This window comes from Panulirus ornatus, chromosome 3, assembly GCF_036320965.1.
Source record: "Panulirus ornatus isolate Po-2019 chromosome 3, ASM3632096v1, whole genome shotgun sequence".
Classification (NCBI taxonomy): domain Eukaryota; kingdom Metazoa; phylum Arthropoda; class Malacostraca; order Decapoda; family Palinuridae; genus Panulirus; species Panulirus ornatus.
Window position 1 is genome coordinate 53,045,746 of NC_092226.1, and position 16,186 is coordinate 53,061,931.

A 16,186-nucleotide genomic window follows, 5' to 3' on the forward strand; every position below is an offset into this window, starting at 1 on the left:
AGTCAGTAACAACAACACAGTGTCAGCTGATGCAGCAGTTCCTTCTCAATGTGTCACTTCTCATTTTTTAAATCTGCTCATATATTTCCTCCCTTCGTTCCCGTCTTCCTCTCCTGCCTCTTCTCTTGTCTTCCTCCGCCGCCGTCAGTTCCTTTCTCAACTTTCTCCTCCATTCACAGTCTTTTTACTTAATCCTCCCCCCTCCCTCCCCATTGTTCCCTTATCTTTTCTCCCCATCTCATTTTTGGTTTTCGTCCTCTTCCATATCCCCTCGCGTTTCTCTTTTCCAGTTTCATTTCTCGCCCCTCTTCTTGCTCATTTCTCAATCTTCTTGGCCATGTTCTCTTATTCATTTGCTTTTTTCTCACCAACTTCCTTATTTGCTCCCGTAGCATCATACCATGGTTCAATTTCTCCCTCGCCTCCTCATCCTTCATTTTGCTTGCTTTGCTATGTGCCGCCTCGCCCTTCTACCGCATCTTTGGATAGCGAAGATGCAACCTTTCAGAAAAGGGGGAATTTTTTTCCTTTTGTGGTAAAATGGCGCATGAATGTGATTAAGAATCGGTTTTTTTAAAACAATTTTGACTTGTTAGGGGAATTTACATAAGTAAATTCACTTTATTTGTAAAAAAAAAAAAAAAAAGTAGTACGTCTAAGATTATCATAAATTTTGTAGTAGTGTTATGGTTTGTGAAAACCATAAGTTTAGTTTCACAGGTATGATTCTTTCGAGTTTTTGATCGGGAACAACTTCAGTAGAGTCAGCTGAACTAATAACTGGGAAGGCCTTTTCCTTACATAGTTTGGGTCTCTGGTGCATCCACTTTGAAACGCCAGGTGGCTGTTTGGGAAACTAATGTTCAGAGCGTCGGATGGACGTTTTGCCAGAAAGGCGAGGGGATGTTGAGAGATGAGTGTTGTGAAGTTTTAGATGAGCTATCTTCGAGTTCAACGATTGCAGAAGAGTAAGATTGTTCAAGAACGAGGGGATATATTGATGGGATGTCTAATAGGAGAGATGGGTATCATAGTGGATTCAGGAATGGAGGGAATTACGTTGAAGAACATGGGGATGGAATATTGCTTGCCTTAGCAGTTGATATTGGAGAGTCAGAAATGCATCAGGATTGTTGGGGTGTGGAGTGGAACTTTGGGAAACTTTTTAAAGATCTCTTGGTTGTGTGTGGAATTTATTGGTTGATGTATCGTGATCTTGTTGAAGGATTTGTTAGGATGTTAGGAATTGCATTTGGGTTTAGAAAGTTTTGACATTTAAGAAAACGTCGGATTTCAAAGGGATTTTTTTTGTGCATAATCATAATCGGTTGTTACAGGCCGCAGTGTAGGACTGAAATCAGCAATTAAACACTTGCGAAACATGCATAGTTTTTGTGGACAATCTGGCGTTTAGCCACGTTTTGTCTGGTCAGGTTGTTGGCATTTTAAGCGGCGTTTGTTATTAAAAAGTTATTGTTGGTAACTGGTTGTTTTTTCTGCATCAGTACCCTTAGTGGGGAAAAGTTTGCTTTTATGTTCACTAGGTGCAAGCCGCTCTCATTTTTAATCGGAGTCCCATGTGCTCATAATGTGTTTGTCTCGTAAAGAAAGCACGAGTGTAATATACATGTATTATGGCTTGATAATAACCTGTAGAATGGAATATGTTGGTAAAGATTGCCATCTTGTTCGAGTCTCTCATTATCTACGAACTCCTGCGATGTAATGGCTAGCGTTGCTGACTGATTCTCGCGTTCAGTTTGGGGCATAAAAATGAGGGCTTCAGCATTCCATCAGAAGAAGAACGCGCCGACCTGTAAATTTCACACCTCAAAGGAGAACTTCTTAATCGATGACTCTATGTTTATTTGAGAGTTGAAGAAGTCGGCTTGCATATGTTTTTCTAATTTTTACATTAGGTAAGCGAAAATTTCCCTTCTGTTGGTTTTAAAATCTGAGAATACGAAGATTGGAACAAATGCATATTGCCATTCGCAACATACCGCCGCAGCCACACGCCACCCACCCACCACCTCTCCAAAGTGGTCAGCATCGTCTTCCTCGTGTCATAATGCCAGCCCGTACTATCGTCTAGCTCTGTACGGTGGCCGGGATGTGGGTGATCTGAAACTTTTCATGGATGATCAGAATTGCTTTCCTACCGAGGAAGTTTACGTGTGTGTGTGTGTGTGACGTGAGAGCGGTGATTGACAACTTTGTAATTTATGCGAAAGGTATTGAGTGACACAGATAAGATATATGAAAGGCAAGGTTATGGTGTCTCTATACAAGGATATATTGTTCAGGGGTACGTATGTTGGTGAGTAAGAAACTCGTTATCAACGGAAGGGAAAAAATGTGTATTCATGAGCAGTAGCGTAGTCGCTTTATCTGCGGACAAGGAGGTCCAGGCACCAGCTGTCGTTGATGATCGTACTGTAATGATAGAGATAAACAGAAACATTAAGCATGGCTCCTTCCACCAGAAGTAGTAGGCCTTAAGAGATGAACCCGATGTGACTAAGATTTTAGTCGGTGGCTAATTTGTGGAAGCCACTGTGTTCAGAGGAAGCTTGATTGATGCCATTGGTCGTCCCCCGTTGAGAATGCTGGAATCATTATATTTAAAAGGATCCCATCATAGGTACAGATTTTAGTTTGTCTTCGTAGTATGGCAGACATTTTTGGGATTGCTTTGCCTATCGTTCATCTGTCGCCTGATCTTAGGATGAAGTTCAACCTGAGCCTTAGCTAAGGTCAGGCAAGACGCGTAAAACTGTTTAAAACATACAGTTGTTTAGCAGCATCAAATGGATTCCATGGCATAAGACTCATAACTCTAGATTGAATTTTGCCCGTGTTGCTCTCCCTTATAAAGAAAGGTTTAACCTGGCATGTATTTTTTGCCATGGAACTTAGTATACAGGTTTTTCTTACTTTCGAAACATTCATCCAGTCTTACTTCATTTCATATTGCAATGTAGGTAGTACAAGTGAATAATCTTGTAGGTTTTATGAATATTGTAATCCATTTAGCACGACTCGTACGTATGATGGCCTGCCCTTTAGTCATGATTATAAGGATCATGTCAGAGACCAAGAGCAAGTATTTACAAAGCTTACCAGACCAGCCAGACTGTCAAGGCTAAGTGTGGCTGCAGGCCTTGGCTTCCACCAGCTGGGTTGACGGGGCAGCAACCCAGCAGCCTGGGCCCAGTCCGGGCTCTGGGGATGGGAGACCTCCGAGAAGACTCACCAGGTATTCACTTGGTCATTTTCCCGAGGGTTACAGCGTCTTGCACAAGGGGTAAGGTAGCTTGTACAGATCGATAGAAGGAAAATAGAGAGGACAGACCTACCTTAGAACGAAGTCGTTTACCCTGTGAAAAACACGAAGTTATGTAATCGGTGATGTGTTAGAGTAAGAGGGAAAAGAAATATTGGTAATTTGTTCCTGAGCTTGCAGGAGGATGAAATTCGTGCGCAGGATAGAGTGAATTGGAACGAGTAGTATACAGGGCTCGACGTGCTGTTAGTGGACTGAATCAGACCATGTGAAGCGGGCAGAGTAAACCATGAAAAGGTTTGCTGGGCCTGCTTATGGATAGTGAGTTGTGGTTTCGGTGCATTACACATGACATCTAGAATATGGCTGTGAGCGCATGCGGCCTTTCTTTGTCTTCGTGGCGCTACCTTGCTAACGCCGGAAACTGAGATCAAATATGGAAAAAAAAGTATAAATATATTTGATTCTTTTGATTCCTGGGAATTGAACTTATCCCTCTGAATTTTGCCTGTTTCTGTTTATTTTGGGTTAAGTTGAATTGTATTCATATATCTTACACACACTGATGTCCACTTTCACCAGAAACACTAATGTTGAGTTTTCGAATTCTTGTGTGTAATGTTACAAGATAAAACATATTTGTTAGGAAACCATCCTAGTACTTTGCTTTGGTGATGCAACTAGTGTATTTTGTTGAGTATTTTGAACTTGATCTCTCTTTTTAGAACTACAAATGTCAAGAGGAGCCGATAGGCTTTTATTTTAGGACTGAAAGTGTGAAAAAGAACTGAGGATATCTTAGGACTGAAGGTGTCAGAAGGCATGAAGGAACTGGATGTCCCAGTCAAAGTTATGGGAGCCTCAGCTCTGCCAAATGTTACCACAAAAGGTGTATGTATGAATATTATTCACTCATGCTGGTGGGATTGGGGTCGAAATTAGTGTGCTACAATTAGCGTTAATATTCGATGATTCATCTCAGTGCATAAATCCAAAGTTGCCTGTTAACGATCGTCGCAAGACTTGGTATGCAAACATTGTTTCATCATTTTTGAACTTGTATGGTGGCTGATCTGACATTCCATGGTATTCAAGAGATGTCCTATGAAAATTTAGCAGTAAGCTTTGTAGTTACAGGTAAAAGGCGTAAGAAATCAGTGTATTATATCTTGTAATATCTGTTCCAGTGGTTGGAGAGTGGTTGTAATTAAAATTTAATGTGATCAAATAATTGTTATTATAATACCATGTCATTGTTTTCTGGCCCTTTCCATCATCATCTGGCTACAAGACAGTAGTTCGCATGCCATTCACACTGAATTATTGATAGTCTTACCGTAATAGTCTATCAGTTTTGAGAGCACTACAGCACTTAAGAATTGATTTATGTTATTAGTTTTAATTGTATCACAGTCTCAAGCCCTCCAACCTCCCCAAGTCAGATATCCTGTTATCCTAGCTGACAGAGTGTGACTCTCGGTCTCATTTGATATGTATTTACTTTTGCCACAATAAATGATTGTCCTTTTCGCTCACTGCTCGTAATGGAAGAACTGTGTGTGTAATGCTGTTGACTTACAAGTGTGCCAATACTGTATCCCGTGTTGCTTGTGTTGAGGTAGCCAGCCGGACGTGGAATATACCTCATTTGTTTCTTGCAAGTGTTTTAATATGTTGCTGTTCTGTGTATCCCTTGCTATTGACCAGACCATGGTTGAGAGCTTGGCTGTGTACACCTGAGATGCGTCTTCGGGAGAGTTTAGTCCCGCTGCAGGGGCCCCGGCCAGCAGCTGCTACTGCATGATGGAAGATGAACCTACCCCAGAAGCATACGTCCCTTTATGACTGCTTATCCTCGCCCTCACAAAGATCTACATTTGACTCAATATATATTCCGCCTATTTCATGCACTCGAAAAATATCTGTACTTCGGTGTTCCACCTTCTTCAGAAACGTGACCGCTGTACTATGGGTTCTTTACCACAAACTTCTGTCTATTCTGCAGAAAGTTTTAACATTCCACTCGACTTTTTTAAGTATATCTTATTAGTGTTGCACTTCATGTGTACTCTCTTGTAAAGCCTTGTTTACTGATACATAAGATATTCATTTCTTGTTTTAAACTACTTATTCATTTATTAAATGGTCTTATATTCTTTATTCTCTTATGTATTCTATGCGAGATAATGCCTGGTAATTTTTTTTTTTAACATAGATCATATATGTTTTCTTTTGGAGCTAGATATTTTTTGTAACATAAAACTCCAACAGGCTGATTCTCGCAATATATTATTTATAGTCTATTGCCCATTCCATCTCTGACTTTTCCTTTCTCTTTGTGTTTTTCAGAGGCTACCTGAACCCTGGGACAAAGGTAAACAGTCCACCACCATTTTCGCCACTCTCGCTCCCCTAGGCCACTCTTGCTGCCTCCTGAACAAGCGTGTGACTGTGTCTGGACTCTCTGATATTTTCTCGCTCCCCTTCCCAACATACTTCAGTGTAACATTAGACCAAATTTATAATTTTCTTTTGGTACAAAGAACCATCATCACTCTCCATTATACTGTTCATACTAACTCACAACAAGTCCAGCTGGTCACTGATATCTTGGGGGTATACTTATAGGTTCTGGACTTGAAACTGGTGTAAAGAGAACTTATTTACATATATTCCTTGTTCTTTCGTATGTGCTGTTGCAGTTTTAACCCATCTCAAGAATAACTTCATTACCACCTGTTCACTCTTTCTAGTAGTTCACTGTGGCTGGTTAAAGTAGTGTGTATTATACGTTAACTCCTGTCACTTCCAGCTCATTAACATTCTTCGTGACTTTTTTATCAGCTGACTTCCAGGAAGCATTGATTAACCCTCTGCCGTCTGGCAGCCTCCACACTGCCGTTCCCCCTCACTTTTTAGAACCACCATCTGCGATTTTGGCTGCCCTCGAGCACGACAGTACGAGCCTTGGTCATGATGGCCTGGCCTTTGACACTGACCCCTTAAAGGATCAGTGTCAGAGGCCAGGCCATCGCACCCAGAAATCCTGGACCAGAGTGCTCCTTCCCGTCTCCTTTTAACTTGCCAAGTTGTATCCACTAATTCTTGTTGGCCACCCATACACTTTTCTCATTGCTGTGTACCGACTTCATTGCTATCCAGTGAGTCTTGCCTTTTTTTTTTTTTTAACACTCTTGATCAAGTTTTCCCACAGTCCCAGCAGGTAACTTATTTGTCATACAAAAATGAATCGACTTTCTGGAGTCATTTACTGGCACTGTCATCAGTGTGGTCCATAAACTAGAGTGCTATCCATAGGTTTCCTAACTCACTCGTACACTGCTGCTAGTAACAGCTTTCACGTATGATTCACTGACATTTTGCTGACTTTATGCCCTTCTTTTCCTTATCTTGTGACTTATAACACCTGCCTCACGCTAACTGTAGCACAGTGTTAGACATTTCATTTCCTCAACGTGAACTTACATTTTTATTTTCAGTATTTGCTTTTATTTATTTATTTATATTTTATGTACTTGCTGTCGGTTCAGTAACTTGTCTGATTTTACAGCACTTCTTTGTACAGATAACCAAACTGATATGATCCTTGTATCTTCAGATATACTTCACATTATGAATTATGTAGTAGTATAGAGTTAGCTTCTCTATTGGTGACGTATTTCATATTTCACAGCTACATTCTGACGCACTGCATGGTCCTGTGGTTTTACTCTTTGCTACCTTCTCTTTTCTTCACAGGCTTGCTCCCCCTGAGTATAGCACTACCTTTATTGTTACTGTTGAATCTCCTATGGGACTTCCTTCTTTCACGTGTTACCGTCTTGCCTGAACGCCCTTGTCGTCCTGCCTTACTTTTTTAGTCTTTGATCACACAGAGTAATGACTGTTTATGTTTCCCTCGGTAGCGTATTGATAACTTACCATATCTGTCTTGGTTAACAGCTCTAATGTCGCTTACTATAACACCCAGATTGACTGTCCAGACCGACTATTTGGTCCCAATAGCGCTAGTTTTCTCCACTCCCATTTTGAACTTAGCATTCCTTCCAACATTGACTCTGCCAATCCTTTCAGTTTCGCTTTCCCCGTTATCCCTTATTATTTTTCCTAGATTTCATCTGATTACTTTAATGACTATCAAATTTTATTTCTATATTATCCAACCACATTGACGCATCTAAAGCTTTAGTATGTTATGAACCTTTGTAGGTTCGTTCTTAGATGTGGCACCCACACCGGCTCTCCACACCTTTATACCATGGCCTTGACTATACCCTTGCTTTGGATTTCCTAGTCCTGTACATTTAACTGTCCTAAACCTCTCACTTGGGTTCACTTCAAAATTTAAGCGAACCTTCCTTAGCATTTTGTGTCATCCGCCTAGTACCTGTCCGTCAAGTTTCCTTTCCCAGAACCCCATTCCTGTGTGGTGATGCACTTAGTGCTGGCTAACTGGAATCCAGTCCCCAATTGATTTTCTTGAACAATCCCTCTCAGCCCCAGCCTTTTCACAGCTCCATTGTAGGCTTGCCCGAATTGCCTTTTCCATTAATTATATCCAAGTTTCCCGTGTTAAGACGTCGATGTATTCTACCCTCTCCGTACCAGTGTCTCACACCTGTCGCTGTTACCATCGTCTCACGCCCTCTTATCCATTGTTGATGAAGTGGAACCACCCTGTTCATCGTGAGCGTTTCCTAACCTTCTGTACACCCTTCCAGGCAACCTCTGGCTCGGTTCCTTCTTATCAGCCGTTGTCTGGAACCCCCACCCACCCACCCACCCACACACACACACACACACACACACACACACACACACACACACACACACACACACACACACACATCCTTTCCATACCCTGTTTCTCAGGTCCGCTGCTGCTTTCTCCGCAGACTTTCCTTATTAGGCCTGCCTGCCTGTCTCCTCAGCAGGTCGTGTACCTCTTCCATTGACGATCTCCCTCCTATAAAAGTATATCCCCATTTCTTTCTTCCAAGAACCTAACCTCCTACCCCTTCAAAGGCCTTTCCTCTCCTTTCTTCCAGAGGTCTTCCTTCCCAAGCACCTCCTCAGTCCTCCATCCTTCCTCTGCTTTTTCATCATGCCCGCCACTCTACCCTCTCCTCCTTGCCCTGGTCCTCCACCCAACCTTGACAGATCAGTTGCTTGACAACTGTCTGTCAGAAATTGCCCTAACGGGTCCCTGCAGTTATGATCCTTTTAAGGGATTGTATTTTTTTTTTTTATGCTAACATGATTTTAATCGAAAAAGGGTACTTTAGAATATGTTATGAAGTTTGTCAACTTAGTATTGATATAAGGTGTATCGTGGATGCAAGGAAAGAGTTTGAATTTTTAAGGTAAGAAAATTAGGTTCAATGTTGTCTCATCAAGCAATGCGCCAGTGCTGGTAGGTGGTTGCATGCATGGATTGTGTCGTTTGCTTTTGAGATTTTGATTTTTCTGTAGAATGTCTCGACCCGGCAGGCCGGCAGGCGAGGTACGCACGAGTAAGTAACGTTTTTTTTTTATTTTTCTGCTAAATCATTCTGCTTCTTTTGTTTTTATCCTTTTATTCAGTTTTCCTTGCACGATGGCGACTTTTTCCTGTCCCGACTTCGCCTTTTTTTAGTTTTACTTCCATATTTTTCATTCATTTTGATAGTTTCTTTGCTTCTGTTTTCATATTCTTAAGTAGTTTTGTTAGTGACACGTAGCGTTTGGTAATTTTCGTTTTTGAGAGTCCATATTACCGCCTGAGCTACCTTCTTATCAGTGTTGTCCGCCCTTCTCTTATGCCCCTGGCGTGGCCGTACAGACTACTGAAGAGCTACAACAAAGAACAAACTTTTCAAATGAGCTGGGAGACATTGAGCATAAGATCAAAGTATCACGTGAACCCAGGAAGAAGATGACGAAGCCATCAGTGTGATAGGGTTATCAACACTTTTTTTTTTTTTTTTTTTTTTTTTTTTTTTTTTTTTTTTTTTTTTTTACCAAACGCTGATCGAGGACCACAAGTTTCTTTGGCCCACTATGCTTCCCAGGTAAGATGCTCAGTTCTTCAAGAAAAGGTGTATGTACCCTTTACCTTTCTCATTCTCACCTGACACCCTCAGAGACGAGTCTGTTTCATTTCCTTTGGCGATAATTATGGAGTATGGAAATTTCACCTGAAGAAGATACTTGAAAAATTATTGACATAAACTAGGTCGTATGGTGGGTCATTCACAGGAAAATTCTTTTGATGATAAGAAAGTGTTCCAATTACTCTGTTATGTTGCAAGAAAAAAAATATGATACAGTATACTGGACAGGAGAGTATCATACTCTGGAAGGGTTGTGTAAAATATGTCAGACTCATATGATAAAATTAACATAAGCCAACACAAGGCAGTAGTTGCCTTAACCAACATGATGGTTGACTGGATATAACAGACCTTCAAGAGAAGAGAACCATGTCGATCTGAAGGCAGTAGCGTTTTTCTGATTAGAATATGGCTGTATGCCAACCTTACCTTCTAGGGAGGGACAAAACTGTAGCGTTAGAAAGCGTACAAATAACTTAAAAGGCCAGCATTGACACAGGTAATGATGTGGAGTATTGGAAGCGAGACTAAACACACTAAGGCTGTACTGCCAGGAGCCCAGACGAGAGAAGTATTTCAAAATTTCACTCGGGAAATCTTGGAAGACTTTGTTGTTAACATAGTATCCTTATGGCACGACCAACATGTGAGATTGATAAAGATAGTACCACTGAAATACGTCTCTGCACAAAGCTCTTTAAGACAAAGCGCTATGAATATTAGGACCTGCCCACAACCAGGAGAAACGTTGGTCACTGAAGATACAGAAATGTAGGAAGGGACGTATAATCATCGAGTCGACGAGACCATCCAGGATGTGGTAGCTCCCTAGTTCTGTGTACCGAGGCCTCCAACACCTTGACTGAGCAGGGGAAGAACACAACAGCTTAGGACAACATGCTGAGTTAGATCTCCGAGACCGGCTTAAGGTAATGCTTACCGTATCATCGTGTATGATGATCCTCCTCAAATGCTCCATTACAAAGTACCTCTTTCTTGCACTCGAGGTCTTGCATCACTTGGTGTTCCACCTCTATGTGTCATATGGGTTAACCACCGTCTCGGTACTGTTTGGTACGTTTTTCATCTTGAACACGTAGTTGCTCTCTTCATCCCGTATGGTTTAGCTTTCATTCCTTAGGACGTGTTAACCCAGCATCTCCACAGCACTATGGTTATCCTGGTTTCCAGAATAAGGTGGTTTCCCCTCCCGTGTGGTGACATACCCACTGCGTATCCTCTCATTTTCCACGTTCCGCTTGGCACATAATGTAGTACCATGTGACACCCTAACTCCCCTTGTGCCACTTGACCCCTAACCATCCTATACTCCTTAGCCCCCAACTATCCTTGTCCCACGTAACCTCAAGCAACCTGTGTACCACACGTTCTTAAACTTCCCTTTACAAAGTGGCTCCTGTCTCCTACATGTATCACACGATTCCTTGTAATTACCCCCTGTACCGTGGGGCCCTTGGCAAATTTTGTACCCATGGTCCCTCTCCACCTTTATACCACATGAACCCCAAGTACTCTTATACCATGTAGCCCCTATTTACCCTCTTACCACGTGGCCCCTGACTACCCTTTACCCACGTGGACCCTACCTGTCTGTGGTTCTTAAGTACTTTATGTACCACTTGGCTCCCAGCTGTCTTAACAGGAATCCCCTTATGGTGGTGTACATAGCAGATCTCATGAGCACGCCGTAGGACTTCTAGAGAGCCTTTGAGAACCTCATGCCCTGCAGTCTGTCCCTGGATCAGACTCCTGGAACCGTCTTAGATAAACTCTAAACACAAGGAGTACAAGGCGTCCTCTGAAAAAAGTAAAGGATTCTAGACACTGGCATCCTCCTCAAGTGTTGGAAACTGATGTACATCTCCCCATAACTCATGAGGCAGGGGGAAAAAGTCAGTAACACTGATATCACATAATTAAACTTGAAAGTCATGTCCCTTAGTTCAGAAATTCAAGATTGGGATGTAAGGATCCAGTGTCAAGAGTGTAGAATTATGTACGTTCCCTGGACAAGTTGGTATCAGAAGTGATGAACTGGCAAATGCTGAGCCAGGAAGCTTTATTTATAAGCAACCTGTTTGCGAGAGTCATACCTCAGTGGTTTTATGATCGGATGAGATGATTGTGTTTGATGTAAACGGCAAGCAGGATAAGACTAGGTAACCCAGAAGAATAACAAACTACATTGGACACAGAAAGGTGTTGAAGTATTGCGATCTTCCTCCAGCAGGAATTGTTACTTTGAGAAACTGTTTAGTACACAGTGGTTGGGTCATACGTTGAACCATGGCCTCCTATTATGACACCTGCATTTGCAGTATTGCCCTGGAACGTGTATTAACGGAATGCCAAAAATATAAGAGTCTCAGAGTCGCATATTTCATGAAGTAAACAATAACACTGGAAGGAATAACAGTCTTGGAGAAATTTAAGGCAATGATGTAATTGGACACGAACATATATATATATATATATATATATATATATATATATATATATATATATATATATATATATATATATATATAATATATATACATATATATATTTTTTTTTCTTTGTTTGCGAGGTAGCGCAAGGAAACAGACGAAAGAAATGGCCCAACCCACCCCCATACACAGTGTATATACATACACGTCCACACAGGCAAATATAAATACCTATACATCTCAATGTACACATATATATACACACACAGACACATACATATATACCCATGCACACAATTCACACTGTCTGCCTTTATTCATTCCCATCGCCACCTCGCCACACATGGAATACCATCCCCCTCCCCCCTCATGTGTGTGAGGTAGCACTAGGAAAGGACAACAAAGGCCCCATTCGTTCACACTCAGTCTCTAGCTGTCATGCAATAATGCCCGAAACCACAGCTCCCTTTCCACATCCAGGCCCCACACAACTTTCCATGGTTTACCCCAGACGCTACACATGCCCTGATTCAATCCACTGACAGCACGTCAACCCCGGTATACCACATCGATCCAATTCACTCTATTCCTTGCCCTCCTTTCACCCTCCTGCATGTTCAGGCCCCGATCACACAAAATCTTTTTCACTCCATCTTTCCACCTCCAATTTGGTCTCCCACTTCTCCTCGTTCCCTCCACCTCCGACACATATATCCTCTTGGTCAATTTTTCCTCACTCGTTCTCTCCATGTGCCCAAACCATTTCAAAACACCCTCTTCTGCTCTCTCAACCACGCTCTTTTTATTTCCACACATCTCTCTTACCCTTACATTACTTACTCGATCAAACCACCTCACACCACACATTGTCCTCAAACATCTCATTTCTAGCACATCCACCCTCCTGCGCACAACTCTATCCATAGCCCACGCCTCGCAACCATACAACATTGTTGGAACCACTATTCCTTCAAACATACCCATTTTTGCTTTCCGAGATAATGTTCTCGACTTCCACACATTCTTCAAGGCTCCCGGGGATTTTCGCCCCCTCCCCCACCCTATGATTCACTTCCGCTTCCATGGTTCCATCCGCTGCCAGATCCACTCCCAGATATCCAAAAACACTTTACTTCCTCCAGTTTTTCTCCATTCAGACTTACCTCCCAATTGACTTGACCCTCAACTCTACTGTACCTAATAACCTTGCTCTTATTCACATTTACTCTTAACTTTCTTCTTTCACACACTTTACCAAACTCAGTCACCAGCTTCTGCAGTTTCTCACATGAATCAGCAACCAGCGCTGTATCATCAGCGAACAACAACTGACTCACTTCCCAAGCTCTCTCATCCACAGCAGACTTCATACTTGCCCCTCTTTCCAAAACTCTTGCATTCACCTCCCTAACAACCTCATCCATAAACAAATTAAACAACCATGGAGACATCACACACCCCTGCCGCAAACCTACATTCACTGAGAACCAATCACTTTCCTCTCTTCCTACACGTACACATGCCTTACATCCTCGATAAAAACTTTTCACTGCTTCTAACAACTTGCCTCCCACACCATATATTCTTAATACCTTCCACAGAGCATCTCTATCAACTCTATCATATGCCTTCTCCAGATCCATAAATGCTACATACAAATCCATTTGCTTTTCTAAGTATTTCTCACATACATTCTTCAAAGCAAACACCTGATCCACACATCCTCTACCACTTCTGAAACCACACTGCTCTTCCCCAATCTGATGCTCTGTACATGCCTTCACCCTCTCAATCAATACCCTCCCATATATATATATAATTTACTCACTCTTATCCCCTTTGCCTTTGTACAATGGCACTATGCACGCATTCCGCCAATCCCCAGGCACCTCACCATGAGTCATACATACATTAAATAACCTTACCAACCAGTCAACAATACAGTCACCCCCTATTTTAATAAATTCCACTGCAATACCATCCAAACCTGCTGCCTTGCCGGCTTTCATCTTCCGCAAAGCTTTTACTATCTCTTCTCTATTTACCAAATCATTTTCCCTCACTCTCTCACTTTGCACACCACCTCGACCATAACACCCTATATCTGCCACTCTATCATCAAACACATTCAACAAACCTTCAAAATACTCACTCCATCTCCTTCTCACATCACCACTACTTGTTATCACCTCCCCATTTGCGCCCTTCACTGAAGTTCCCATTTGCTCCCTTGTCTTACGCACTTTATATATATATATATATATATATATATATGTATATAATTTTTTTTTCTATACTATTCGCCATTTCCCGCATTAGCGAGGTAGCATTAAGAACAGAGGACTGGGCCTTTGAGGGAATATCCTCACCTGGCCCCCCCTCTTTGTTACTTCTTTTGGAAAATTAAGAAAAAAAAAAAAAGGGGAGGATTTCCAGCCCCCCGCTCCCTTCCCTTTTAGTCGCCTTCTACGACACCTAGGGAATACGTGGGAAGTATTCTTTCTCCCCTGTTCCGTAGCAAATCGCATATATATATATATATATATATATATATATATATATATATATATATATATATATATATTATTATTATTTTTTAACTTTCTAAAATGGGAAACAGAAGAAGGAGTCACGCGGGGAGTGCTCATCCTCCTCGAAGGCTCAGACTGGGGTGTCTAGATGTGTGTGGATGTAACTAAGATGTGAAAAAAGGAGAGATAGGTAGTATGTTTGAGGAAAGGAACCTGGATGTTTTGGCTCTGAGTGAAACGAAGCTCAAGGGTAAAGGGGAAGAGTGGTTTAGGAATGTCTCGGGAGTAAAGTCAGGGGTTAGTGAGAGGACAAGAGCAAGGGAAGGAGTAGCAGTACTCCTGAAACAGGAGTTGTGGGAGTATGTGGTAGAATGTAAGAAAGTAAATTCTCGATTAATATGGGTAAAACTCAAAGTTGATGGAGAGAGATGGGTGATTATTGGTGCATATGCACCTGGGCATGAGAAGAAAGATCATGAGAGGCAAGTGTTTTGGGAGCAGCTGAATGAGTGTGTTAGTGGTTTTGATGCACGAGACCGGGTTATAGTGATGGGTGATATGAATGTAAAGGTGAGTAATGTGGCAGTTGAGGGAATAATTGGTATACATGGGGTGTTCAGTGTTGTAAATGGAAATGGTGAAGAGCTTGTAGATTTATGTGCTGAAAAAGGACTGGTGATTGGGAATGCCTGGTTTAAAAAGCGAGATATTCATAAGTATACGTATGTAAGTAGGAGAGATAGCCAGAGAGCGTTATTGGATTACGTGTTAATTGACAGGCGCGCGAAAGAGAGACTTTTGGATGTTAATGTGCTGAGAGGTGCAACTGAAGGGATGTCTGATCATTATCTTGTGGAGGCTAAGGTGAAGATTTGCATGGGTTTTCAGAAAAGAAGAGTGAATGTTGGGGTGAAGAGGGTGGTGAGAGTAAGTGATCTTGGGAAGGAGACTTGTGTGAGGAAGTACCAGGAGAGACTGAGTTCAGAATGGAAAAAGGTGAGAACAATGGAAGTAAGGGGAGTGGGGGAGGAATGGGATGTATTTAGGGAATCAGTGGTGGATTGCGCAAAAGATGCTTGTGGCATGAGAAGAGTGGGAGGTGGGTTGATTAGAAAGGGTAGTGAGTGGTGGGATGAAGAAGTAAGATTATTAGTGAAAGAGAAGAGAGAGGCATTTGGAGGATTTTTGCAGGGAAAAAATGCAATTGAGTGGGAGATGTATAAAAGAAAGAGACAGGAGGTGAAGAGAAGGGTGCAAGAGGTGAAAAAGAGGGCAAATGAGAGTTGGGGTGAGAGAGTATCATTAAATTTTAGGGAGAATAAGATGTTCTGGAAGGAGGTAAATAAAGTGCGTAAGACAAGGGAGGAAATGGGAACTTCAGTGAAGGGCGCAAATGGGGAGGTGATAACAAGTAGTGGTGATGTGAGAAGGAGATGGAGTGAGTATTTTGAAGGTTTGTTGAATGTGTTTGATGATAGAGTGGCAGATATAGGGTGTTTTGGTCGAGGTGGTGTGCAAAGTGAGAGGGTTAGGGAAAATGATTTGGTAAACAGAGAAGAGGTAGTAAAAGCTTTGCGGAAGATGAAAGCCGGCAAGGCAGCAGGTTTGGATGGTATTGCAGTGGAATTTATTAAAAAAGGGGGTGACTGTATTGTTGACTGGTTGGTAAGGTTATTTAATGTATGTATGACTCATGGTGAGGTGCCTGAGGATTGACGGAATGCGTGCATAGTGCCATTGTACAAAGGCAAAGGGGATAAGAGTGAGTGCTCAAATTACAGAGGTATAAGTTTGTTGAGTATTCCT

The 16,186-nt window shown here is 41.9% G+C and overlaps 1 protein-coding gene across 8 annotated transcripts in view; it reads left to right on the forward strand.

Annotated features, from left to right (window-relative positions):
• heph (polypyrimidine tract-binding protein 1 heph) overlaps positions 1-16,186 on the forward strand; it is a 503,533-nt gene that overhangs the window by 38,071 nt on the left and 449,276 nt on the right. For all 8 annotated transcript variants that reach the window (XM_071687661.1, XM_071687698.1, XM_071687719.1 and 5 more), the window contains exon 2: positions 5,636-5,660. The gene's annotated coding sequence lies outside the window, so the exon portion shown is untranslated. The remainder of the gene's footprint in view (positions 1-5,635; positions 5,661-16,186) is intronic.